Source organism: Otolemur garnettii, unplaced genomic scaffold, assembly GCF_000181295.1.
Source record: "Otolemur garnettii isolate 467f Iridium unplaced genomic scaffold, OtoGar3 scaffold00018, whole genome shotgun sequence".
NCBI lineage: Eukaryota > Metazoa > Chordata > Mammalia > Primates > Galagidae > Otolemur > Otolemur garnettii.
Window position 1 is genome coordinate 8,475,176 of NW_003852413.1, and position 14,711 is coordinate 8,489,886.

The 14,711-nt window shown below is 48.4% G+C and overlaps 1 protein-coding gene and 1 pseudogene across 2 annotated transcripts in view; one reads left to right on the plus strand and one right to left on the minus strand.

The window, feature by feature from the left end:
* Nucleotides 1-10,479: 10,479 nt before the first annotated feature.
* On the minus strand, nucleotides 10,480-10,867 carry LOC100961517 (annotated as a pseudogene).
* Nucleotides 10,868-12,018: 1,151 nt separating this feature from the next.
* SLC39A11 (solute carrier family 39 member 11) overlaps nucleotides 12,019-14,711 on the plus strand; it is a 355,367-nt gene continuing 352,674 nt past the window's right edge. Inside the window, exon 1 of one of the 2 annotated variants that reach the window (XM_003786171.2) lies at nucleotides 12,019-12,121. The gene's annotated coding sequence lies outside the window, so the exon portion shown is untranslated. The other variant, XM_023511186.1, reaches the window with a different exon arrangement.

Consider the following 14,711-nt stretch of genomic DNA (forward strand, 5'->3'; position numbering starts at 1 on the left):
CAGCCGTCATTGTTGTTTGGCGGGTCTGGGCTGGGGATTCGAACCTGCCACCTTAGGTGTACGTGGCTGGCGCCTTAGCCGGTTGAGCTATAGGCACCGAGCCGATGCTCTGTAATTTATTGAATCTTACTGTTGAGTGTTAAAAGGTGATCAATATCTTTTTTTCTTTTATATTTCAAATAGTTTTGTTAAGCAAGGTCCTGGGAAACCTACGCATGGGTAAATGCCATTAATGGGAGCAGTGGGCACAGGGCAATTTTCAGGGCTCCATCGTTCAGTTTAATTAAGACAAGTGATTTTTGAGGGCCTTTTATGCGTAAGGCTTTCTGTCTGTATTACTGTTGCTGCCCAACCAGGTTCCTCTGCCTGCGTCTCAAGAGGAAGCTGTGACACTGAGACAGCAGGGTTTACAGGAGAGAAAGCATTTAATTCCACATAGTTCTAATCAGGGAGGCAGGAGGGATTTCTTAAATCTGCCACCCCTAGAGTTTGGGAGAGAGGGTTTTTTTGTTTTGTTTTGTTTTTATGAGACAGAGTCTTACTATGTCACCCTCAGTAGAGTGCTGTGACATCACAGCTCACAGCAACTTCAAACTCTTGGGCTTAAGTGATTCTCTTGCCTCAGCCTCCCAAGTGGCTGGACTACAGGTGCCTGCCACAATGCCCAGCTATTTTTTTTTATTGTTGTTGTCATTGTTGTTTTAGCTGGCCCCAGCAAGATTTGAATCTACCAGCCTCCGTGTATGTGGCTGGTGCCCTACACACTGAGCTATGGGTGCTGCCTGCCAAGGGAGACAGGTATTTTAAGGACAGTTGGGTGGGCCAAGGATTAGGCAATTGGGTTTGCGAACTGGGTGGGTTCGAGATGGAACCGTCAGTCCCTTGGTATGGTCAGCTGGTCTGGGGGGGTCAGCTGGTCCATTGCAATGCCAGACCAGGTTCTTGGGTCACAAGACCAGTTGAGTCAGTTCCTTTTTTGGGTGGGTGGCCAAGGCACTGGAATGAAGGACATGGAAGATATCTCCAAAACTACCCCTCGGTTTCAAAAAGGTGGTATTATTTATGAAGAAACTAAGTCTTTATGACCACCTCCTCTGTGACTCCAGATGGGAGGTGGGGTGAGGGGGACAGTGGCTAATCACAGTTATTATTTTTAGCTGGGCCTGTGCTTACCACAGTTCTTACCTTGTATCCCATCATTAATTTGTGAGGGCGGTTCCATTGTTATCTGCTGTAGGCCACCACTGAGGTTTCCTGATATGTGGAAGGATTGTAAAGCCTAACTTTTAGGTAAAAGGCCATTGTGAGTCTGTGTGAAGTCTTGATGACATATTAATTAAAAATAGTTGTAGGCTGGGCATGGTAGCTCATGCCTGGAATCTTAGCACTTTGGGAGGCTGAGATGAGAGGATTGCTTGAGGCCAGGAATTTGAGACCAGCCTGAGCAAGAGCAAGACCCCATCTCTACTAAAAATAGAAAAACTATCCAGGCATCATGGCGGGTACCTGTAGTTTTAGCTACTTGGGGGCCTGAGACAGGAGGATCGGATCTCTTCAGCCCAGGAGTGTGAGGGTGCTGTGAGCTATGATGATGACACTACACTCATGCCTGGGCACAAGAATGAAACTGTCTCAAAGATAAAAACAAAAGCATACTCTAAGACCAAGGAGTCAACAGAAGTAAAATAAACATAAAAATAGTTATAGCAGTCTTACCATGAAAAGAAAGTACCTACACCTCTCCCTTTCAGGATGTGTTAAGACCTGGTCTGGGAATGTCTGGAAGTCCTTGAAACATTTTCACTGGCTCTCGTACTCTGATGCATTTCCCTGGGGTCTCACTCACAGCCATCATTGTCATGGTTGAGCTGCAAAGCTGTGACTCTAATCTGACAGTCTGGGGTTGTTGCAGGACGATGAGGCTCAGTGGAGAGAAAGAGCACCCAAACACCACGTTTATAAGAGGAAGGGCTTTATTCATTGGCCTGGAGCTTACAGCATAGAATTCCAAATGGCCGCGCTCCCCGACTGGCTTGGTCTTTCCCTTTTTATTGACAGTCAAAAAGTTCCACCCCACAGATCCCTTCTCATTCGCCCGTCTGAATCAAGCGGGAGATGCTATTCCAGCCCCTATAGAACTACAAGATTTCACAGAACTTGGAAATTTCCTACTTGCAGGAAGTTAAGTTTACAAATTCCCAAGAGCTGAGTCACCATGGAGAGGACCCTGCAGGTGTATCCTTGTGGTCTCCTTGAGAAGACCTGTTCTCCTAGACCTCACCCTTCTTGGGTATCCTCTCTCAGGGTGATTAGGGGCTCACAAACGTGTGGGAAGTGGGAGAAATGGGCCAAGGGGAGGTGTGGTCACATCCAGCTCCAGGGCTGGAGCTCCTGGTGCCTCCATCTGTGAGGTGAGGGGCTTGGATCAGAGGCTTTCCAAGGCTCTCCCCAGCACTGCATTCCATAGTGGAAGCTATGGGAACCTTCAGCATCGTGTTCTGATAGTTTGCTGGGGCTGCCTTAACGTGGTTCCACAGACAGTGTTAACTTCAGCAAGAGAAATGTATTGTCTCAAAGTTCAGAAGGCTGGAGGCCCCAGAGCAAGGTGTTAGCGGACGGGATCCTGAGGGCTATGAGGGAAAGAGCTGCCCTGGCTTGTTGTCGCTGGCAGTTACTCTCTGTGCTCTGTCACACTGTGTTCGCTTTATCTGTGTCCAGCTTCCCCCTTTCCTAAGGACACCAGTCACCTTGGATTAGGGCTCTAATGACCTCTCACCTCAACCTGATTCCTCTGTTGTGGAGACTCTCTCCAAATAAGGTCCCAGTTGGAAGTCCTGGGGTTATGAGAGTTTTGTTGTGTGGAAGGGGTCACAGCTGAGCCCCTACTACAGCGGTTCTCAACCTGTGTGTCTCGACCCACAGGAACTATATTAAAGGGCCGCGGCATTAGGAAGGTGGAGACCCACTGCCCTAACAAGTCAGCACACAAGAGTGGGCCACAATCATGAGAGCGGAAACTGAGTTAGACGCCCTGGCTGCCTCCCTGCCAGGTTGAGATAGACCGCCCCCCCCCCCAATTAGGGCAGAGAAGTGATGTGCATCTGTGTGTTTATAAAATTAAGGACACAAAAGAACTCCTTAAATATGAGAAAGCCTTTGTTCCAGGTTCACAGCTAAACTCTTCTAGTTTGTAACCGGGTACTGTTTTGCTGGGGCAATAAATCACAGAATCAGAGCATTCACCCTAGAAAGGGGCCTCCGAGCTCACCAGGTCCAGCTCTGACCTTCTGCAGGTCCCCTGAGGAAAAGCGACTGATTGGAGGTCACCCAGTGAGTTATTGGCAAAACTGGGGCTCACCTGGCTGTGCCCTGATTCCATGTCCCATCTCTCTTTCTTTATTGCTTTCTGTCGCTGCTGCCACCCTGGGGAGGAAGCTGGCAGGTCCTCATGTCAGAGGGCATCACGGTTTACATGACAAATCTCTCCCTTAATGTTCAAGCGAGTGCTGTCCTGTACAGACCCACAGGTCCAAAGGAAGGCTTTTTCTGGGCATGAACTCAGGCTTTGAAGAGGGCTCTTTGGCTAGGAGGTATTACTGTTTTTCTTTTTTTTTATTCACTCTCTAAAGAAGTTTTTGGGGAGAACTTTAAAGTGATGTTTCTCTACAGTGATTTGTCAGGCCAGGGCTGGAGGTGGGAGATGGAGGGGTCGGTGTGAAGGCGGCAGGCAGGAAAACAGGAAGTGAGCTCTTGCAGGGAGGTAGACGGACCATTCAGGGACACAGAGCGTCCTGTGGGATGTCAGATTTGTGCACCTGTCTGCCTGTGGGTGTTGTTCGGGGTAACTGCTGATGCCGGGGGACTTCCCCACCCACCCTGTGGTAGAAAAGAAAGGTCGGGCTGCCATAACAACATAGTACAAAATACCACAAACCAGCTGGCTTAATCCTACAGAGACAATCTCACCCTAATCTTTCACAGGTCTGGAGGCCACAAGTCCAACATCAAGGTCTCACAGGGCCATGGGCTCTCTGAAGGCGTCCGGGGAGGATCTTTCCTTCTGGTAGCTCTGAGCCTTCCTTGGTCGGGGCCACATCACTCTGATCTCTGCTTCTGCCTTCCTGTGGCCTTCTCTCCACTGTGACCCTGTCGTCTTCTCTTCTGTCTCTTACAGGTAAGCGTGTCATTGGCTTTCGGATTCACTCATTCAACCCAGAATGAGCTTATCTCACGATCTTTAATTACATCTGCAGTGGTCCTTTATTAATACAAGGTGACATGTGCAGGCACCGGGGGTTAGCATTCAAGCATCTCTTTTTTGGGCCACTGATTGACCCAGAGATTCTCCAGTGACCTCACACAGCGGCCACACATCCGCAGCCCTGGCCTTGTTTCCATCCAGGTCTTTCTGACGATGTCTGGAGGACGTTGGGGTTCACTCTCCTCTTGACTATGGACATCTGAGGGCCAGCTCCCACCTTGTGATGTGACGTCCACCCCCTCCCCACCATCCTATCTTCAGCAGGGTCCTGGCTTGCTGGTCTCATCCCCTGGGGGTGAAGGTGACACCCTGGGAGAGACCCGCTTCCTCCCTGGGAAATTCAGGTCCCTAACCCCACTTCTCGAGGATCCTCAGCAAATTCCCATGAGACGAGTTCTGTTTCTGCTCGTGCTCTGAGGGAGGAATAAATGTCTCTCAATCCTGGCTCCGTCCCTGTTCCCTGGAGCCTCCTAGGATCTTTGCGGGCCCCTAAAGAATGCCTCCTTTTTGAAGACTCACCCCAGATTGCACCAAACATATTAAATGGCTCATGCATTCCACACTAAGTACTTTTGTTCCACATAAATAAGAAGAAAGCTTTTTATGACTTTTGCTTTTGAAATTATCTGGCTCTGAGCACGTTTATGATTGGCAGTTATGTTTTGGCCCCCGTTGTGCATGCTTAGAAAGTCTCTTGAAGTGAGGAAAGCTAAGCCTCTGATTGTTTTTCAAATGAAATGAAACTTTCATGAGTACCAAAGTCAACAACTAACAAAGCTTTATAGACATTTAGTTAAACACTTATTCATTTAGATTTCTATAGATTTTTTTCCCTTTTGAGCCAGTATCTATTTTTTTTTCTTTTCTTAACTATTCTTTACACCTCTGGAGAGCTTGGAGACCCCAGATACTGGCCCACTCCCTTCTTCCTCTCCTAGTCTCTCTTTGCCACTAGGATTTGGAATTTTTCCTTCCCAAATCCCAGGCTTCCCCCAGCAGGGGGTCTAATCCTTATTTCCAGGTACCTGGGGTTTTCTGCTGCCCTCCCTGGCTGGCTTAGATTTCCAGGCTTTAGGACTCACCTGTGCATACCTGACCTCCAGAGCCTTCTATTTCTAAGACTCTCCATGGACATTTTTGCCAAATAACCAGCCCTGGCTTATATGTTCCCACTTTGACTTGGTGGCCTTCTTTTGTCTGGTCCTGTCACCTTGGCCCTAGGACACAACCCAGCCCTGAGGATTGTTTCATGTTCTGTTGTCACTCCTTGAGATTCCTAATAATCTCATCACTGGACTTGTGTCTTGTGAGCGGAGTCAGGTGGGACGCTGGAGTCTGCACAGTGGCAGAAGAACGGACAGGCTCTGTATTTTAGACGGTTTGGGTTTGCCGTCGGCACTTGTTTTCCTGCCTTTTGAATAAGGGGCTTCCCATTTGCACCAGGCTCCCCAAATTATGGATTCAGTCCTGCCTCGTGATCCTTAATTTAATCACACCAGCACAGACCCTTTTGCAATGTGAGGTGACATTTTCACAGGTTTCAAGGATTAGGAAGTAGAAATCTTTGTGGGGGAGGGAGGGTGCATGATTCTGTCTACTGGGGAAGCTCTATGTCAGGCGTCCTCAAACTACGGCCCACCCGCGGGCCATATGCGGCCCACCGAGGACATTTATCTGGCCCACCAGGTGTTTTTGCTGCCACTGCCTGTCCTGCTTAGCAGCCTACTCATCCTGGGCCGCAGTCCAGCCCTCCAACGGTCTGAGGGACAGTGAACTGGCCCCCTATTTAAAAAGTTTGAGGACCCCTGCCTGTTTTCCCATTTAAATCTCTAAACATTCCTCCAGGGCGCATCCAGGTTTTGTGGATTCTGAAGCTTATGTGATTTCAAGGGTCTTCTTTAAGAAAAAAGAAAAGGAAATTTAAGTATAAAAATGACTATTAATTCAGAATGAAAAGGAAACAGGAAATCACAAGTTCCCAGACCTTAGGTTCAGGTCTTTTTCTTCTGAAGTCTTTCTGACAATTTATTAGCAGTGTTTACATTGACATATACTCTAGTCTCTACCCCAGAGCTAGAACGTTCCACTCCAGCAATGCCCTTGCAGGTCAGGGTCCTGGGCTTGGCTACACCGGACTTCTCAGTCAATTGCTCTCCCCACACCAAGGGCAGGAGGTTGTTGCCCATGGATTTGCCCTTTCTAGCTCGACAGACTCATGTGCTTCCAGCAGTGGAAGAAGGATGTTTTAGAAAAAGAAAAAGAAAGCTGAATAGTACAAGAGCTTTCATAATAAACCTTAGTTTATAATGCACAATCAATGCAGTGCCCAAAGCTGCTAGGCTGGAAGCCATGTGAGGACAGTTGTACCTGTCTGGTTTACTGATGTGTACCCGGCACCTCAGACAGGCCTGTCCCATGGTGGGTGTGCAGACAACATTTGGGGAGAGAGTGAATGAATGAACAGGTCATTCGAGTTCACACCCCTGTGAAGGGCTAGGTTGAGGTAGAACTTAATGGTTCAGCAAGTCCACTTAGTAAGCCTGTCGCAGGATTACTTATTATGAGATGCCGGGTGAGTTGTTCGAAGCAACAAACTAGGAAACAGGGAAAACTGACTTATGCCGATTGCCATCTCAGGAATGGGGTATTTCACATTCAGTTGGTGGTGGATTTTTATCTCATTACTGGATACTTACTAGGTTGGCAACCGAGCAAGCTTGGGTTTTAAATACCTCTAACAGGACCAGAAACTTTTCTCCCAAGGATTGATTTGTACCAAGTCAGTGGAACCTTTACTGTTATGCCCCCCCTTGGGGATACGTGGTGCAGAATGAAGCTTCAGAGGTAGGTGAGGAGGGACCTGATTGCCGACTTGGTTTCTCCTTCAAGCCGTTGAGGGCAGTGCTTCCCTGTACAGGGCTCAGAGTAGTGGTATCCAGAGGATGCCGGCTCCCCTTGTCGTGTATGCTTTTTATCAGGTCATCGGTCATGGTGGGCAGCGAATGGAGAGCGAGAGCAATTCCAGCTGTCAGGGAGTCACTGCCAACCCGTCTAGGCATTTCCATTTAGGGAGCTCTGTAACAGTGTCCTGACGACATCACCAGAGGGAACCGAGCACCTGGGATGTTTTATCGTGGGCATATTTTTGCAGTGATTGTGCTGGACTATACAGATTGGGTGGACAGTTGGTTCTCTCCTTGGGTTTTATGATGAATCAGATGCTAACTAGTGTCACGAGGGCAGATGCTCATGGTAAAAAATTTATGGGATTGCGCCAGCGTTTCTCAGCTTCACACATTTTGTTTCTCAACTTCTGACATTTTTGGCTGGATGGTTCTTTGTTATGGGAGCTGCCCTGGGCATTATCGGATGTTTGTCAGCATCCCAGGCCTCTACCCACTAGATGCCAGCGAACACCCTCCCATTGCTGAATGAACCCTGGAGAGCAAAATTGCCCTTGATTGAGAACCACTGGATGTTATTACCGTGGAATCTGATAATATCCACGTATGTCGGTAGTAGTTGGGACAATCTGATCCATTATACAAATATTATTTTTCTCATAACTCTCAGGAAGCCCTTTAATATATAAAGTATAGCCAACAGATAATACTTCTGTATCTGACTGAGTTATTGATTCAATAGATATTAAACATCAAGTGTGTATCATGCACTGGGGATCCAGCAAAGCAAAAGGCGGAGGCCGGGCCATGTTGTCTTCCTGACCTGCAGCATGGCACTGCTCTCACGGAGCTTGCATCTGAGGCGACCAAACAGATAGAATGCCAGACATGAAGAAGTGCCTTGAAGAAAATAAAGGACTTGGAAGGTCTACATGAGATTAGATATTCAAGGAAGCCCTCTTTGAAGAGGTGACATTTGAGCTGAGATCCAAATGACAAGAAGGATTGAGGTGGCTGAAAAGCTGGGAGACAGGTGCTTCAGGCTAAGTTGCAGCGAGTGCCAAGGCCCCCAGGGCAGGAGTTCCAGGAGTGGGCAGCCCAGCAGGGGTGAAGCAGAGGGAGGAGGGGTAGGATGGATTCCAGGTGGTCCCGGGCCGAGGGATGGGGGCTGGGTTATACACCAAGGGCAGGGAAGAGCCCTTAGAGGGTTTGTGGTAGTAGATTGATATGATTGGGTTTTTGTCTTCAGAAGGTCACTTTGACTGCTGTGCAGAGGAAAGACAGAGCACAGGGGGCATCAGGAAACTGGATCAGGTAATCAGGGCAGGATGATGGAACAGAGCTGATGGGGCACAGGCGTCAGTAGTGGAGGTGGTGGGGGAGTAGATGAATTCTGGATGGATGTGTGAGGGCAAAAAAGTCCTCCAAACAAACAACAAGAAACCCCTCACATTTCTACAGCACTTCTATAAACTGCCTATTACTTTCACTGGTGTGATCCCATCAGCAAGTCTGAGAACCAGTTCTGTTGGGTTAGGATCCAGACTCTCTGAAGGGAAGGGACCAGCAGCCCCAGGCACAGAGGCTTATCTCAGTCCTCACGCTGTGTCCACGGTCAGACTTCAGTAAACAAGATGAAATAGCGTGCAAGGAAGAGAGGGCAAGGCAGAGCCACTTGTGTTTAGTTGACCTTTCAAGTGCTTGTCCTTGAATAGCTGGTTGAGGAATATCTGTCAGGCCAATGAAAGAATGAATGAATAAAAGATAGAGCGGGTTGAAGGGGAATAATCATTCAGGGTGCTGGGGACATCACTCCAGGTCATGGTAACCCGGAGAGAGCACTGTGTTATTCCCAGAATCAGGATGCAGAGGCTGAGGCTGAGAGGGGCGAGGGAATTTGTCCAAGGAAACTCACATGCCAACCTGGATTTCTCCTATGTAGTCAGATTCTGAAGCCGGCCCTCAGTGGCTATGTTACCTCAGAAGAGAAACAAGGTCTCAGAGGGGGAGAGAGAAGGAGGTGCAAAGATGAGCTCCGTGACTTATTGGGTTGGACCTCTCTGCACCCAACTCAACCCCTTCTGTGAAGCTGCCGGCCACTGTCGTCTTGCTCACACCACCCCAATCTCCCAGAAGTGTCCAGGTCAAGAGACAGGGATTTCTCTGGAAAGGGCCACTCATCATTCTGCTGCCCTAAGGGGCCTTCGCTGATATCACAAGGAGGAGGACCCTTGGAGACAAACCTGAGAAAGTGTAGTTGGAACCACATCCAAGGAAACCTTAAACTCCAGGTTACAGAGTGTGAACTTTATGCCAAAGATACTGGGCAACCATTGAAGGGTGTGGACAGGATAGAAACGTGCTTTGCTTCAGGCAGGTTGGCCGTGGCTGTGGTGCAGGGAACAGACTAGACGGGCTGGAGTGAGAGGCGGGGATTGCCATGACCTAGGTGAGGGGTCAGGAGTCTGAATCCTCACAGTGAGAAGGAAAAGAACCGGCCAGGAGAGGCACTTTGTGGATTGTTTTAAAAATTTCTATTCACTTTTCATTATGAAAAATTTATGAACCCCTATGTGCCCATTCCCCAGTTCCAACAGTGATTAATTCCTGGCCAATGTCATTTAATCTCTGTCCCATTCACTTACTACTTCCATAGTATTTTGAAGCAAATTGAAGATAGACCATTCCGTTGTTACCATAGTGTGCAGGGAGAGCTGTGTGCCGTTTTGGAGATGGAATTGACAGGCCTTGCCTGGTGTGGTGGTTCTGTGTGCCTGTCACAGGCTGTTATGTGGAAGGCCGCCTCCTTTTCCCAGAACAATGCCCAGTATAGGGTGATCATTAGTGTGAAGGACTGACTTCTGTGGCACAAAAGAGCCCTCTTCCTTCTTTTTATTATAATTTATAGTAAACTTAATTTTCATTGGTATTACATGTTTCATTTAACGTAACTTCACAGTAGGTCTGTGCTCTAAGATAAGCAGAAGAACAGATATCCTAAATCTCCTAAGAGATTTTTTTCATTCCGTTCCCCTGCATAGGGCATGAGGTTTCAGGGTACCCAATGTTGACCTAAAAGTTTACCCATTGAAATATTACTTACAGATACAGACGGAAGAGATAAAAACATCAATATATAGGAATCAATGTGTATGAATGTATTGTTAAGCTCGCGTGTTGAACATTTGCCATCTGTGTAACACTAATCACTGAGATTTTGTCCCCCATTAAGTTCAGTGTCTTTTTTTTTTTTAAGTATACAGAAATGGTACACTTTTCTCTCTTAAGACACTGAAAATAGTACAGGTTTAGAGATTTTTAATTCTTCATGAGTCCAAGCTAGGACATGATCACTATTGATGAGGTCTGTTCAACATACTAATTCCAACTTTGGCACCATCAGTAAACTGGCACCTGCAGTGAAGCCTGCAGGCATAAATTTTCCAGAGTGGTTGAATCTCATTCCCATAATGCCAGCCAGGGTCCCAGATGTAGCTAGGAAAACCCAAATAATCCTTGGATCCTGAGATAGCTGATAAGCACCCAGGCCTGCTAACCCGGGAAGAGAAGCCCAGCAGACAGTACCCGGTACACCCACACTACCTGCTTTTGTGTAACCAGTGATCCCACCAGAAGCAACCCATGCTGAGTAGCCAAAGCCAAACCAACGTAAAAGCACTAGAGGGCCAGTGTCCTAATGCATTGTTCTCCTGTCCAGATGGGAGACTACACCTAATGGGAGACCTGAACTGTGTTCCCAAAGGTCTGCACTGGCCACCAAGGACACACAAGCCACGGGGGTGTCCGGGGGGGGGGGGAGAGCCCTGTTTTTTTCTTCATAGACCCTTTGGGCAGTTTTTCTGGTATGTTGCCAAATAAAATACAGGATACCCAGCTAAATAGGAATTTCACATTAATAATAAATATACCTTTAGCATAAGTATATCCTCAATACTGTGTGGGATATACTTACACTAATACATGATTTGATGTTTATCCGAAATTCAAATTTAATCAGGCATCCTGTTTTTGTTTTTGTTTTGGCCAAACCTAGCCATCCTGCTCTTTGGTCTTTTCCTGGAAGCCCTGGGCACCAAAGCCCTTGACCAAGGTAGGGCTTCTGAAAAGGTGGCCCCAGAGCCAGCAGCACCAGCAACTCTTAGTTCAAAACATAAAATCTGGGCTCCACCCGGAATCCCAGAGCCAGAACCTCCAGGGTACCAACATTCTGTGTTTGATATCCCTTCCCTTGTGATTCAGGTGGCAGCTGTGTCTCAAGGGCCCCTGACCTCGCAGTGGTTTTCAGCCTTCCTAATGCCTCCTAATGCTGCGACCCTTTAATACAGTTCCTCATGTTGTGGTGACCCTCAACCACAAAATTATTTTCGTTGCTACTTCATAACCGTAATTTTGCTACTATTCTGAATGGTAATGTAAATATCTGATATGCAGGATGTATTTTCATTGTTACAAAGGGGTCGCGACCCACAGGTTGAGAACTGCTGAAAGCTGATGGTGGTATTACCCCACCCCTACCCCCCAACAAAACAAAACAAAAACAATATCCTGCTCTGGATGTTCACCCATTGTCAGTGCACCAGGCTGCCAAAGGTGCAGAAACGTAAGCAACGTCAGGGAAGTTCCAAAGCGCTCTTTCCTTGGGTGTCTGTGGCTTCCCCAGGACTGCAGAGGGGCGTGCCTGCGGACTGCTCAGCGTTTAGCCATCCGCCTTCTGTTCTGCCCGCCCGGACCTGTTCCTGAGGCTACAGTGATGCTGGGAACCAGAGAATTTATTCTCGGGGCGGGATTTATCGGTTGCAGCCGTGTGGGGCGGGGCCCGGAGGCCGGAGGGACACGTGTGCGGGAGGGAAGCAGGAAGTGACTGCGGGAGAGGAGCCGGAGCGCGAGCTGCAGCGGGGCTGATGGAAGTGCAGTGGGGGCTGGAGAGGGCACTCTAGTGAGTCGGCTTTTCTCTCCTTCAGCGCTTTTGGTTGGGCCCAAGACCTGGGGTCGGGGACCACCAAGACAAGCGTGTGGCTCCTGAAAGGTGATGCCCCTGGAGAGAGGAGGGGGTTGGTGGAGAAGTTGGAGGCTTTGGCAGGTGACAGGGGGTGAGGAGGGTGCCCGGAGCCCCCTCTGCCCCTGTCCAGGGTGAGCTGGCGGCCAATGACATGCGTTCCTTTTACAGTCCTGGCCACGATCCTCTTCATTCATCACTTTATGGTGGGATTTTGGGGGACTCAGGTTCCTGGGGGCAGAGGTGACTACACTTAAGTTGTCAGAGGCCCCTGCCACTGGCTGTGGGTGTTAGCAGGACCTTTTGAACTTGGCTGGGAGTCTGGTTAACCTGCAGGAGGTCTGGGTGGGACCTGAGATTATGTATTTCTAATCGATTCCCAGGTCAGCTGGTGTGCAGACCACACTTGGAGTAGGGAGATAGAAGGGAACTTTTCCACTGTCGTATCTGCTGGACCCGAGTCTTCTGCTGGATTCCTCTAGTGGAGTCAGGGCGTGTGTTTGTGTGTAGTTCCACGAAGGCCCAGGCAGCCCTAGTGCTGTTACTACTCTTGAAAGGAGTGCAACAGGTTTAAAAGGGGAAGAAAAAGAAAACCAAACAATTCTAACAGCCGGCTGGGAAAGCCCTATGTGCACAAGTGAAAGTAGTGTTGGCCCCTGTAGAGTTGGAGTGGGCAGAGAATGATCCTTTTTCCTGCTGGCTAATCAAGGTTGAAGGTATTAATGGCCAACTCAGGAGGAAGCCGGAATCCCATTGTGTGAACTACTTTGGAGGTGCTGTTCCTAGCAGTTGGAGAAAACTTTTTGTTCTCTTGGAAACTTTTGTCAGCCTTGCCAATCCCCCGTAGGGCAGGAGAGCTCACTCTCAAGGCTCTAGTAGAAGTTGTACGGCTTTAGACCAGTGCTTTCCACACTTTGATGTGCATAAAAATCCCCCATGGAATCCCATAAAATGCACATTCTGATTCAGCAAGTCTGAGGATAGATGGTGGGTAAGATTCTCCAGAGCTCTCAGAGGACACACCCCCCACCCCCGCCCCCGTGCTGCTGGTTCTCAGACCGCCCTTTGAGTAGTGAGGATTTAAGACAGCAAATGGAAGAAACTTCTCCAAAGGGTGCTGGGTTTGTACTGCCCACAATAAATAATCCTCCTGTTGGGACTGAAAGGATGGTGGCCTTGGTCTTCCCTCTGAGTCCCTTTTGGTTACTTCTCAGGGTGCTCAGGTGTGAAGGGGGATAGGCTTAAAAGAGTTTTCATGTCCTACTAACCACCAGGAACACCCAAGAGCTCCTTTTTATTCACCAGCCCACAAAACCCTCTTTGACGTTGGCCTGTTGGCAAATGTAAATTGTTTGCTTTCTTCTGTAGCTGTCAAAAGGCACATTCAAATACAGAAACAAAAAAAGAAAAAGGAGAAAGTGTTTTGTTATGACCCCCATCTTGGATGATAAGTACTGAGAATGATAACTGTCTTTCATCGTAAGTGCAGTTCGAAATTTTATCCACAAGTAGCTAGAAATAGATGATTGGTGTAATGATGCAGATGTTTTGGTTAAAAAAACAAAAACCACTCTTATAAGGTGGCTTAACAAGAGGACGGAGGTAAAGGGTGGAGTTTTAGAAATGATTTCTTTTTTTTGCTTTAACTGGTGCCATCACCATCCTGAATTCTGTTTAGACTGCGGGGACCACAGTCTGAATCCGAAGATACTCTTTATCTCAGAGCACAGGGGCTGAGCCAGAGCTTATCTGGTCTCACTTGGGTTTACCAGGGACCATAGCCTTTCCTAGGTCTGAACTTGACTATGTCGCTGAGCCCCTTGGCATAAGGGGCCTGTCCTCCCCCAGCCATGGTCTCTTGGTGTTTCTTCCAGAAACAATAGAAGCAGCGTCTTCAGCTCTGGATCTGGAGTCCCAGGGTTGCTGGCTTGTCACAGGGCACCGGAGCCTGGCAGGGCTGAACCCAGTGTGGTCGCGTCCAGCTCTGTGGGTGCCGGAAGACCAATGGGGAACTGAATGCAGCCTTTGAGATGGCTCTGAGCTCTGGTGTTTGTGTTCCAGAACACAGGGCTTTTCAACACACAGGTTTCTCTGCCTTGTAACTTTCCACAGGGAGAGGTCTTCATTTCAGATCTAAAATCTTCAATGAGTTAAGGCCTGGAGGAGGTTCTTTGAGCCAAAACAAGAAGGAATGGTTCTTCTCTTTCTCTTCTTGGTGGGCAGTGGTGTAACCTTAGCTTCAGCTCAGGGTGCTGGGCTGACCAGGGGGAATTCCACACATGGGTTTGTTTCCTTTTTCTTGCTGACTGTCCTGTCCAGGTAAGCTGGCCTTTTTTCAAACCAGCAAATACTCTTCAGGGGCCACAGAGTCCTATTTGACCAGGGTGCCAAGATGTGGAAAGCATCAAGCAGCTAAGGCAGGGGTCTTCAGACTTTTTGAACAGGGGGCCAGTTCACTGTCCCTCAGACCGTTGGAGGGCCGGGCTGCGGGCCCCAGGACAAGTTGGCTGCTAAGCAGGACAGGCAGTGG